The sequence below is a fragment of the Jaculus jaculus genome, chromosome 3 (assembly GCF_020740685.1).
Source record: "Jaculus jaculus isolate mJacJac1 chromosome 3, mJacJac1.mat.Y.cur, whole genome shotgun sequence".
NCBI classification, from domain to species: domain Eukaryota; kingdom Metazoa; phylum Chordata; class Mammalia; order Rodentia; family Dipodidae; genus Jaculus; species Jaculus jaculus.
Window position 1 is genome coordinate 148363172 of NC_059104.1, and position 10000 is coordinate 148373171.

The 10000-nt window shown below is 50.2% G+C and overlaps 1 protein-coding gene across 1 annotated transcript in view; it reads left to right on the forward strand.

Moving 5' to 3' along the window:
• LOC123459478 (translation initiation factor IF-2-like) overlaps positions 1-10000 on the forward strand; it is a 25791-nt gene that overhangs the window by 9070 nt on the left and 6721 nt on the right. The gene's annotated exons all lie outside the window — the stretch shown is intronic.

The following is a 10000-nucleotide window of genomic DNA, read 5'->3' on the forward strand; positions in this document are numbered from 1 at the left end:
GGGAGAGAGACAGGGTTCTCTTTACTGGGGTGCGTGAGCCAGCAGAACTGAAGGGTGTTTCAGAGTCCCTGGGCCTGTCCCTCACCATGGTACAGGGGCCAGGACTCCAAGACTTTTCCCATCCATGGCAGCGCCATCCCCCAGACGAAACAAGATTCCTGCTGATGAAATTCTGCTCAAATGTAGCCCCTTATTTTGGGACTATTCTAGGAAAAAAAAAAAAATCTCATTTTCTTTATGATCAGCAGGAGGTAGTTGATAGAGCAGGCCATTGGTATGAGGGTTAAGAGATGAAAATGGTGAATGTGATTTTTGGAGATATACTTAAAAAAGTAAGAATAGCTCAAATATTTTGGGCCTACCACTTTTTTTCTTTTTCTGCAACAAATTGGACCACTGTTGCGGCTTCTGCATTGAGAGAAGCCAGGCTTTTCTGCTTTGAGGCTCCTAGTACATCTTCAGCCCTAGCTGGATTGTATTGTCACGGAGTTAGCCTAGTGCCTACCTAACCCTGGAAACAAGATGTGAGGTTTCCGGCACCCAGCTGCAGGGGGAAGGAAGGCACAGTGAAGTCCCTCCAGCCTCACAGGCCATCTCACAAGTCCCTCTCCCCAGGACACCCCTCCACCTCGAGCTCCAGGAACTGAATTGCTCCTCACAGATTTTGGTTTATCTTATTTGGGGAAAATTCTAAATTTAGAATTCACTGACCACGTACACTTGTACTGAGATGGCATGGGTGTGTGTGCTTTCTTAGGAAGCGTTGGCCGCTGTAGGATGCCTGAAGTGGCCTCCCTCCCCAGCTGGTTCTGGTGGAGTGTGGCAGGAGCCTTACAGACTTCAAGCCCACGCCCTTTAGCACCTCCGTTTTCACACTTCTTAGCCAAGCCTTTGGTTCACATCCCTGCTGTCCCTTGGGGATCCAGCCTGACTCTTTCCAAAGGCCAGGAAGGAGTAGAGTCCAGTGAGGGTACACCACGGGGCAGCTCTAGAGCTGGTCCCTCCTCCAGCATGATGCAGCCAGACCTGGAGGCTGGCCAGGGGTTTGGGAAACACTGAGGCATGGAGACACTTTCGTTTGGACTAACTGAAAGGGTAGAAGCTAGACCCTCTTCAGATGTACCTTGGGCTCAAACCACCATCCCCAAATCTCCCACAGCCACAGCCTACTCTCTCCAATGTCACCCCCCCCACTCTTATCTTGGTCCTCGGAGGAGTATCTGCAGGTTTTCTATTTCTATGACTGCAGGACGATTGCCACTTGGCTTTGGAGAAGCCTTGCAAAGAAAGCCCATAAAGTTCAGCTTAAATAAACCCAGGGGGAAAAAAAAAAAAAAAGCTCAAGAGAGACCCCCCTAACTGGCCCCGAACTAGAAAGGGTGTTGTGGATATGAAAGACCAGGAACAGAGCATGGAGAGCACCCACTGAAGACTCTCACACCCTGCCATCCTGCCTGGGGAGTGGTTGTGGCCACTGGGTATGGGTGTGTCACTTTTTGGCTCCTGGTCTCCAGCAGAGGTTGGGGAAGAGCCATAATCCTGTCCCTTCTTTCTATGGAAGCCCTCTTGTTTCGCTGAAATACCTCAGCCTACACACAGTGCCTTCATCTTAGAGCCATTTGCCTTTGTTTTCCCAGACCGCAGCTCTGCCCACATGGTGCCAGTCACCACTTAGCACAGCTGGGAGGACCTAGGCGAGGGGGATTGCCTTCTGCCTGCAACACCAGGTGGTACACGAAACAGCTCAGCCTTGCCAGGACATAGAGCTGGCAGTCTCCCGACCCTGAGTCTCTTTAGGGCTCATAGGGGTGAGGGTGGCCTGACCTTCTCTTCCTGGGGTGGATAAAAAGTAGATTCTTGCCCATTCTGGGGCTTTTCCCTGGCTTTTTTTTTTGTTTGTTTGTTTGTTTTGCTGCCTGGGGCACCCCTGGACACATCAGGATGAGGCCAACTGGCTCATGGTTGTAAAGCAATTGTGGTTGACCACGAGTGTGCAGTTCCTGTCCCTGGTGCCTCCCTCCCCAGGCAACAGAACCGGCTCTGGTGGGAGTGTGGGAGGAGCCTTATGAACTTCAAGCCCCACGCCCTTTAGCACTTCTGTTTTCACACTTTTTTTTTAAAATTGTTCTTTTGTTTTCTCTAGCGCCCAGGCTGCCCTGGAATTCACTACATAGTCTCAGGATGGCCTCGAACTCACAGCGACCCGCCTACCTCTGCCTTCCAAAGTACTGGGTTTAAAGGCGTGCGCCACCACACCTGGCTTGTTGTCCCACTTCTTAGCCAACTGACAGGATGGTTCTCTGCAAGGGGATGGAGAGGACCGGGCATTCCTAGAGTATGCTAGGGGAAAGGGGCGGCCAGGCTTTGTGGTTGGTTCCCATGCTCCTCTTTATGTTAACTTTCCCGGTCTTGGTTCCAGTCGGGCATGCGATTCCCCGGCTCTTCCTGACTTTGAGCCGGGAACTAGGCTGGAACGGGGGTTTCGCAGTGTGGTCTCGGCCAGGTCAAGCTCGCTGTCTGTCTGGAGCGCGGCTGCAGCCCCCTCCGGGTCGTCCTGTTCCGGAGGCGCCGGCAGAGGGCGCGCTGGCAGGGCGAGAAGCGCGTTTGAACGCTTTTCCTGGGTCCCTGGCGCCACACTGTGGGGCTTCCAGATCCCGAGCCTCACCTGACATCGCGGCGTCCCAGAGCAGCGCGGTGACACAAAGCCACCGAAGCGAGGCTCCAGAGACGCACGGCGTCCTCGCCTGGACAGGACAGGACCTGGGAGGATGTGGGCCATGGCTCCCAGCAGATCCACTTTGTAATCATACGAACACCGAAGGGAGTCATGGTTAAGCGCGCAATGTGTTCACATTTAAGTGTGTCGAGGCGAGGGAGGGGCAAAAAGCATAGACCCTGAGACGCCTCCTAGTTCTGAGCTGGAAGGGAGGTCCCCCCCCAAAAAAACATTAACATTAATATTTACTTCAAGCAGTCCAATTTTTTTTTTTTTTTTTGTACAGGGCATCAGTATGTAGACCAGGCTGGCTTTGAACTCATGATCCTCTTGCCCCAACCTCTTTGTGCCAGGATGACAGGTGAGCACCCCACAGCCAACTCAAGTATTCCCATTCGTGGCAGGAGGTGACCTTCTCCCAGGTCCAGTTAGAAACGGTACTGATTCAACTAAGGCTGGAAAGGATCATCACTTAACTGTCATCTGAGCTGCAACATCCTCCACTGTGAAACATTGAAATTGGACCAGGGCAGTACTTCTGGGGGCATGTCTAAACGGGTGCCTGCGCGTGCGTGTTTATGTGTGTGTGAACATGTTTAGGAGGCTGCCCTTGAGAAGGAAGGTGTCCCCCTCCATCATGGAGGTTACTTTTAAATATTTTATTTATTTATTCATTTGACAGGAAAGAGGGAAAGAAAGAGAGAGAGAGAGAGAATGGGCGCGCCAGGGCCTCCAGCTACTGCAAACGAACTCCAGACTCGTGCGCCCCCTTGTGCATCTGGCTAACGTGGGTCCTGGGGAACACGCCTTAACCGCTAAGCCATCCCTCCAGCCTGTCTTGGAGGTTTTGAAGGACTCTGTGGGTGCCTGTGTGTGGGAACCTGGCATGGTGGCTAACACCTGTAATCTCAGTACCCAGGAGGCTGAGGCAGGAAGATTGTGTATTTGAGGCCAGTCTGGACTACTTAATGAGATTCTGCCTCAAAATAAAATAAAATAAAATAAAATAAAATAAAATAAAATAAAATAAAATAAAATAAAATAAAATAAAATAAAATAAAATAAAATAAAATAAAATAAAATAAAACAGAAGAAGAATGAACGAAAAAGGGGAGGAGGACAGAGTAAAGGGATATTTGAGTCTGCGCTTGTGTGTAAAGGGTTAGCTGTGAATGTGAATAAGAAGGGGTGTTTGGCACCCCAGGCCCCTGGCACTCTCCCACCCACTGATCGCTGCTACCTGCTTTTCTTGTTCCTTCATATGAGTCCTGTTGCCCACTTATACCCAGGGGCCCCAGAGAAGGAGGAGTCAGAGGGTAGGAGGGGTCAAGGGGGGCTGGCTCCTGGGTGTGGCCTTGCCGAAACCCAGCAGGCTCTCTAAGGGCTGCAATTAGGCAAAGCTTCTGGCCTGCAGAGGGAGGAGGAGGATTACAGCAAATTCATTTCTGTTTTCCAGCCCAGTAAACCTGCAGCGTGTCCCTGGTGTTAGCATGAGAATGGGCTAGGCCTCTGTGAGCCCCCCTCCCCGACCTGCTGACCCCTCTCCCCCCGACCACGTGAATAGTGGGACTCACAGGCTCACCAGCCTCTCCATCCAGTGCCTGCAAAGCCATGGCTCCTACTCAGGGTAATTTAATATATTTTAAGCCCCCGGCGGCTTTATTTTCCCTCCTTTTTGAGTTTGTTTTAGGCATTCACAGCTCTCACCCCGTCATTAGACAGCCTTATTTGACGGATGGAAGGAGCTGCTATGAGACCACAGCCCTTTGTGTCCCCCACATAAGCTGGGCTTCCCCGTAATTAGAATGGTATTCCCAGCCATTGAGGCTTTTCATGAGGCGGAACAAAAACTCCCCAAGATGAATATCCCCTAACTCTCAGCCCCTGGCCGGAAAAGGGGCTGTGAGTTAAAGGGACTCCGTGGGGAAGGCAGTCTGTGACCAGGGACCACTGAGGTCCTGCCAGGGAGTGGGTAACAGACAAAGCCTGGTCAAGGTTGACAGCAAACACCAGTCACCTATCCACATTTTCCCAAGAACTTAGCCAGCCTCAGAACTTGCCTGGTTTGGCCTTTGTGATAGAGGACCCACATCTATCCATGGGGCTGGGGGGCGCGGCAGGAAGCTAGAGTGTGCAAGTAACACATAGCAGTCATCCAGACCACACTTAGAAATGACTTAGCATCTAAATACAGACGCACATCACTTACACACAGGCTTGGGCTTACTTGTAAACACACATGCGTGAACCACACAAGCTTGGCACAGGACCATTGCATCACAGAACCAGACTGGGAAGTCATTGTAAATATATGCACACTCCACGCACGCGGTCATCCAGACCTGGGAGCCACACCACAGTTTGGCTTTGTATCTGTGTACATGCCTAACCACACAGGCCGCTCTCACGGAGGTTGGCTTGTAAACATACCCATTCTCCTAGATACTCATGGATGTGCTGACATCCTTAGGGTCACGCAACTCCAGCTCTTCTGGGACAACAAGGCATTCTCCAGCAAGGCGATCCCACCCCTCTTTCCCCAGGATACACTCTTGCTTCTGGATTCCTGCCTCGGTTCATGATGAGCCTGTTGATCTCCACATGCGTGTATGGACCTGTGCACATCCTCTGCTCACGATGGCACATGAAAACTCAGGAAACTGCTATGGAGTATATAGCACCAACATCCCATCACATTTTCAGGGCAGACCCTCATGACCAGACGTGCAGGAAGACCTCAAAGATAATCCCCCAACCAGCTACACATTATGCTGTCCACTCAGCTCCCAAGTGGGCCTTGTTCTCCTTTGGGCCCCCATTGAGTCTCCCGTGCCCTTTGGGAAGAGGAAATCTTCCTTTTTCACATTTTCCACTGGAACTGGGCTACAAGGATAGAAGGCAGGCATGTGGCTGTCTGGTCTAGTCAGGAGCCTTTTCAGGATTCAGAAAAAACTCAGAGGGTTTTGTTCAGCATAGACTAGGAATCTGTAGAAGGCAGAACACAGCCTTTTGACTGACAACCAGGGGCCTCAATTCTAGAAAGAAGCAGTGAATGTACCATTTCTGTGAAGATACACAGATAGGGGTGGGGTGACCAACAGTGAGATGTTGTGGGGGGCGTATTTGTTAATCCAGCTCCTGCTCTGTAGCAGACCCTGTGCACAGGGCTTGGAATACAGTGGTAACACAAGCCATATCCTCCCAGAAATGGATCACTTGTTTTCATTTAAAAAAATATTTTGTTTTCATTTATTTAATTGAGCAAGAGAGAAAAACGGGTGTGCCAGCTGCTGCAAACAAACTCCAGACACATGCACCACCTTGTGCATCTGGCTTACATGGGTCTTGGGGAATCAAACCTGGATCCTTTGGCTTTGGAGGCAAGTGCCTTTTCCGCCAAGCCATCTCTCTAGCCCTTTGTTTTCTTTTTTTCTTTACCAGTGTTCCTTGACATAAGATAGCAGTAGGGGCCCAGGATCTGGAAACAACCTAGATTCAAAACATTTTGGGGGAGCTGGACATGGTGAAACATGTCTTTAATCCCAGCACTCAGGAGGCAGAGGTAGGAGGATTGGTGTGAGTTCGAGGCCATTCTGAGACTACATAGTGAATTCCAGGTCAGCCTGGGCTAGAACAAGACCCTACCTGGAAAAAAAAATATTTTTACTAGGTGCTGGAGAGATGGCATAGCTGTTAAAGTGCTTGCCTGCAAAGTCTAAAGACACAGGTTCGATTCCCCAGTACCCATGTAAACCAGATGCACAAGGTAGTGCATGCATCTGGAGTTCGTTTGCAGTGGCTAGAGGCCCTGGTGCACCCATTCTCTCTCTCTGTCTCTGCCTCCTTCTCTCTCTGTCAAATAAATAAGTAAATAAAATATTTTTAAAAACATTTTCCCAGTTTATTTTTATTTTGTTTTAGAGAGAGAGAGAGAATTGGCACGCCAGGGCCTCAGTCACTGCAATGGAACTCCAGACGCTTGCGCCACCTAGTGGGCATGTGCAACCTTGTGCTTGCCTCACCTTTGTGCGCATGGCTTTCCTGGGATCTGGAGAGTAGAACATGGGTCCTTAGGCTTCACAGGCAAGGGCCTTGACCGCTAAGCCGTCTCTCCAGCCCTTTTTCCAGTTTTGTGTAACCTTTGGTATGACTCTTTGAACTTAGGTGTCTTCAGCAAGAAAATGGGGATGGTAACAGTACCATCCGGCTGGAGTTGTTGAGGGGGTTAAATATGCTGATATACATGAGCAAGCCCAGCATGCAGTAAGCGCTCAATCGGTGTTAGCCATGGTATTTAATATTAGGGTGCTCATTAAGTATTTATTGGGAACATGAGGGCATTTGTCATTTTGTCTGCATTTGGAATAAAGTTGTGGGAAAGTACGAGGCAGCATCTCACGGGTTACTTCGTGTGTGGTGGGGGGCAGGTATGGGGAGGAGAATACACAGGATACTCAGAGTCCCTTGAAGTTTTAAGATTTCAGGGATGGGGTGGAGCTCAGCGGCAGAGCACTGGCCTTGCAAGAGCGAAGCTCTGAGTTCCATTCCCAACGGTGGGACGAATAAATGCATGAATTAATAGGCTTGCTGAGTCTATGAAGGCTTGGGTCGTTACTACGGGCGCCAGCAGGGGGAGCTTAAGGCCCGGGAGCTTGCAGGACCAGCCAGCGAAACGGCCCGTGGCCCCAGCGCCCAGTGGGTGCGGCGCATCCCTGCGAGGATGGGGAAGTTGAGGGTGCAGGTGGCGCAGTGAAGTGTCTGGGAGCGAATGCGAGCGTGGAGGCCAGACTTCCAGAGAGCGAGGACCCTGGCGCTGCAGCGCCGCTCGGGTTTGGGTCCTGGAGGGTTCTGGGTGGCTGCCGGGTTCAGAGCTGAAGAGGAGGGTCCCCGGGCCGCGCTCCGGAGTCGGTGGCGACTTTCCCGGGAGGAGGATCTCAAGAGGCCCCGCCTCTCCGCCGCGCCCGCGCCGGCTCGGAGCAGGCACCCAGTGCCACTCTCCACCGCCCGAGGCATGGGCACAACCGGTCTCCCACGCACGGCAGTGTGGAGGTGAACGCCTGCACAGGCTCCGGTCAAAGTTAAAGACCCGGTCCTATCCTGGCACGAGGCGGTGTATGTGTGTGGGGTGGTGACACGGGATATGCACTTAACGGCGACATTACTGATTCTGCTTTTAGCCTCGCGGGGTTTTCTTGATCACGGCCATGGGGTGGCAGGGGGTCAGCTGAGAGCAGAACTGGTGTAGAGGCCTGTATGTACGTCGGCATGAAGATGTGCATGCATTTAATAGTTGCTTTCAAAAATACTTTAAATTTCATGTATTTATGTAAAGGTTTTTTTTTTTTTTTTGGAAACAGGGTCTCATTTATCTTAGATTGGCCTCAAACACATAACTATGTAGCCGATGAGGAAGACCTTGAGCTTTCTGATGCTCCTGGCTGCACCTCCCAAATGCAGGAATTACAGACACGTGCCACCGCACACGATTCATGCATTTCTGGGAATGGAACCCAGGGTTTCATACATGTTGGCAAGCACTCTATCAACTGAGCTACTAGCCGCCCCCCTCCCACCCAGGACCCCAGTCCACAGACTTCTGGATTGCCCCTCATTGCCACTAATTAGGGGAGATTCTTTCAATGAGCAAAGTGCCTGCCCTCAGAGCCTGAGAACCTGACTTGAACTCAGAACCCATGTTAAAAACAATGCAGACCAGTGGTGGAAGATGATTCTCCTGAAGACAGCAGTCACGTGATGCAAGCCCACATATATATATATGCACATCACACACACAGGCAACCAAAAAACATAATAATAACAATAAACAAAATAAACAAAGGGAGCTGGAGAGATGGCTTAGCAGTTAAGGTGCTTGCTTGTGAAGCATGAAGACCCATGTTTGACTCCCCAGATCCCACGTAAGCCAGATATACAAGGTGACATGTGCAAGGTCACACATGTGCACAAGGTTGCACGTGCCTCTGGAATTCAATTACAGTGGTGGGAGATCCTGGGACACCAATTCTCTCCCTCTCTCTGTCTTTCTCTCTCTCTTGCTTTCACTCTAGCTCTTGCTCTCATAAAATAAAAGGCCAATCCATTGGGCTTGCCTCAAAAAATAACTAAATAAAGCATTGCTTTATTTATATGGAAAAATAACAACAACAGATAAGATCTTGGTGGGCCATCAGAATCTGGAGGGTGAGGGATCAGCCTGGAACTCCTTTGGCTTGATTCCCTGAAGCACTCACCGAGTCCAAGGAACAGAGTCACAGCTCCAGGCCTTTGGGTGGCTGCCCAGCATTCTCCCTACTCCTGCTTGTGTCTCCGTGGGCTCCAGAGTCTAGCTCCTGCCCTGCCAGGTGTTCAGACACTAGTGGGTTGGAGTTCCCAAGCTCTGCATTTTCAACTGGATGACCTAGACCAAGACAGTTAAACTCTTGAACCCATTGAGCCAACGTACCAGCCCTCGGGAGAGGTGCAGGGTCCTTGGAGAACTCTCAGGATTTGGAAGCTTCTCTGGATTTTTTTTTTTTCCCTTACTCATCTTCTTTTTTTTGGTTTTTCAAGGTAGGGTTTCACTCTAGCTCAGGCTGACCTGGAATTTACTATGTAATCTCAGGGTGGCCTCGAACTCACAGCAATCCTCCTACCTCTGCCTCCCAAGTGCTGGGATCAAATGTGTACACTACCATTATACCCAGCTCAAAAAATATTTTTTTAAACAAACTTGTGTTTTTTAAACTTTGTTTTTTATTTTATTTATTTGAAAGAGAGAGAGAACGGGCACAACAGAGCCTCTAGCCACCATAAATGAACTCCAAATGCATGCCTTGTGCATCTGTTATATGTCTTGGGTACTGGGGAATTGAACCTGAGACCTAATACTTTGTAGGCAAGCACCTTAACCACTAAATCATCTCTCCACCCCATCAAATATTTTTTTAAAGTTTCTGAAATAGTGCTGTGTCCCTGGGAGGAACAAGGGGCACCTATGGTGACTTTGTGAGGGCTCAAATCCCTTTTACCTGAGCCTTGGTTCAGAGTGTGACCCTGGACAGGACAGTTGGTGTCCAGGCCTCACTTCTCCCATCTGTAATTTTACAGATGAGATGTTCGTTCAGAGCTCAGTGGAAATTGTAGAGAGGTGCCAGAAAATGGCCTGGCTGGGGTAAAGGAAGTCTTCCTTTGGGGTCTCCTCAGGTAACCTTCCTGAGAGCCTGCTCACATTGTCAAATGGAGGGCCACTTCCATGGGCTGTGATCAGAGCTTTATTCCTTGTTT